General features: G+C 43.0%; 1 pseudogene; it reads left to right on the forward strand.

The window, feature by feature from the left end:
- The first annotated feature begins 925 nt into the window (after window positions 1-925).
- Window positions 926-1,448, forward strand: LOC103601468 (annotated as a pseudogene).
- The last annotated feature ends 1,631 nt before the right edge of the window (window positions 1,449-3,079 follow it).

Below are 3,079 nucleotides of genomic sequence, written 5' to 3' on the forward strand. Positions count from 1 at the left end.
ACAGCTGGAGATGAGTCCTTCCATGTCCACCACAGCCTACTGTGTACCAAGCACTATTCTAGGCAATGAGAAGACAGCAGTCAACAAAACAGAAAACAAAAGTCAAGCAAGAGCAGGCATTCCAGAGGAAGGTGAGGACAGAATGTTTTAAAAACCTAAATGAATGGGCCGGCCCGGTAGCGCACTGGAGAGTGCGCCGCCTGGGAGCGTGGCGGCGCTCCCGCTGAGGGTTCGGATCCCATGTGGAGACCGGTTCCCGCTCACTGGCTGAGCGCGGTGCGGGCGCAACACCAAGGGTTGCGATCCCGTTACTGGTCAGTAAAAAAAAGAAAAAAAAAAAAAAAACCTAAATGAATGTAAATCAGTTGGTAATAAATGTCATGACAGAAAATGCATCGCGATGGAGTGGAGGAAGAAAGGCTGGGTACAGGTAGCATGGCTGTGCTGCATACATCAGCGAGGCTTAGGCAGAGACCTAGCAAAGCGTTGAGGAAGAACCCTGCTGTATATGGGGGAACAGGTTCCAGCAGAGAGCACAGAATATACAAAGGCTTTGAGGAACAGCAAGGACACCAGCTGAGGGAAGGAGTAAGGGGACAGTGGTAGGGAAGAGCTTAGAAGGATGGCAGGGGACCAGATCATGCCAACCACACAGCCAAATTCATACTTGGGGGGTCTGGGGAAAGACTCATAGTGGGAAGAGACAATAGAGACAGCTTCTTAGAGACACTCCCTCTGCTTAGCTCCCAATTTTATAGAGGAGAAAACTGAATCCCAAGGAAGAGATACGATTAGCACAAAGTTGTAGAGCTGGGTAGAAACCCTAGAGCGATTCAGAATTGAGATGAGCAATACATAATGTGTCTACCAGGATGCTACTGGCGGGCATGTGGTGAAACTCCCCACACTGCCTGTGACCTGCCAGCTGGGACAGGTTTGCTGCCTTCCGCCTCCTCAGACTCAACACCAAAATTGAAAAAGTGGTCGAGCTCACCCAGGTAATGGGAAATGCAATATCCATGGCCTTTGCCTCCTATGAAACAACTATACTTTCAGAAATGATGTTTACTAGGACTGCAACTTCATTCTATAGGATGACAAGAAAGGTTTTGGCCAACCCAGATGACCGTGCAAGCTTTGGTAAAGGAGAAAGTGCTAAGAAGTATCTTCAAACAGATGACAGAGTGGAACGTATATGAAGAGCCCACCTGAATGACCTTGAAAATATTGCTCCATTTCGTGCTATTAGTCTTCTGTGTTCCTTGAGTGGTCCAGCTCTCTCTGCAGCCATCCTGCATTTCAAACTTCTTGCCGGAGCACGAATCTACCAGATAATTGGGTATTTGACACCCCTTTGTCAGCCAAATGGAGCTCTGGCTTTTTCTGTGGGATATGGAGTTAGTTTTTCAATATCTTACAGGTTGCTGAAAAGTAGATTGTACCAGTAAATATAGAACTCATCATCCAACTGGCTTTTAGGAATGCTGTACTTCCAATTTATAATGAATATTTTCTTAGATTTTACGTAGAAAGGGAGCAGAGAAATTAAGAATTCGGGAACACCAATATCCTTTATTCTTATTTTATACTTGCACTAGAAATTCAACATAATAATTCCTAAGTCTTATTCTTAAAGTACTTATAAATTTTGATTATGTTATAATTTGTGACATTCAACATTTCATACTTTGAACCTACAAAAAGAGTGATTGCATGTATGAGAAACTTATATTTCAATACTGCTGAAATGGGCATATGAAATAAAAAATTTAAAGAATAAAAAATATAAGGATGCTATTGGCTGCATGTAAAAGAAACTCTGGTTTCAGACATGCCTCAACAAAAGGAAATTTAATTATTTCACATTACTGGAAGACCAGAGTTGGGAGGGCCCTGATCTTTGTTCCACGAGTGGCTCAGTAATGCTCCTTCCATCTTTCTATCTGCTCTCCTCAATGTATCAGTTAGGGTGGGCTAGGATATGTTGTAATTACAGACCTTAATTCTAGGATTTGAAAAGCAAAAACAGATATAAATTTTTGTACTCATGCTCCATGTCCATGGTGGGGCACTATTTTCATTAGCTATCAGGCATTCCTCACCGTACTCACTTAAGGACCCACGTCGACAAAACAATTCCCACATAGAGCACTGCTGATCAACATGCCAGAAGAAAATGGGAACTCCAGAGTGTCTTGAAGCAGCAATGAGATGCTCTGGTTCAGAAATAACACACCATTTCTGCTCGCAGCTTGTTGACCAGTACGAGTCACTTTACCCTCCCAACTCACAGGCAGGCCAGGAATTGCAGTTCTATGGTATGCCTGGAAGGCAGAGACTTTAGTGAACAGAGCTAATGATTATCACACTGAATACCAACTTCCACTCATAGTTGGTGCCTAACCCCGAACTCCCTCCCTTACCCCCCAGGTCATAACAACCAGAGGAACAACACCCAACAAAGAAGTGGAATCACTACTATTTTTAAGAGCAAGGAAATTTTTCTTAGAGTTCTTCAACAGACTTCCCTTACTTAGTATTGGCCAGAACTGGATCACATGTCCATTTTTAAGCATCCACTGCCAGGGGGAATGGGATTATTATAGTTGGCTGAGCTTAATTGGGAACTACCTTCGAGATCCACTTTCTCCTGAATCTCAGGATTGTCTGAAGTTGGTGTAGGTGTTGGAAAAGATGATTCTTTTTTGGCACTTTTTACTAAGTGAAATCCACAAAGGAAGGATGCTTCAATGCCATTGGCAATTTGGGCATGAAAACTAGAAGGAAAAAATGCGGAAATGCAGAGCAATAAAAAAGTGACCCAGTCTCACTCGCCCTTTGGTAAAACAGAAGGCTGGATGTGTCAATAAGATATACAGTGTACTTCAGTAAAGGTTGGAATAAACAACCCCTAAGATCCTCCCCAATCTTAAGATACTGTTATTTTCTATGAGTCTGTTGCTGCCATCATTTATGAGCACAGGGATTCAGAACACATTGGTGGGTGCTGGTGGTTTGAGGAACCAAATCAGTTTCCCTTACTCAGTGCCATTGGTCAAATCTTATTTGAGTTCCACTT

This window comes from Galeopterus variegatus, unplaced genomic scaffold (genome assembly GCF_000696425.1).
Source record: "Galeopterus variegatus unplaced genomic scaffold, G_variegatus-3.0.2 Scaffold3746, whole genome shotgun sequence".
Classification (NCBI taxonomy): Eukaryota; Metazoa; Chordata; class Mammalia; order Dermoptera; family Cynocephalidae; genus Galeopterus; species Galeopterus variegatus.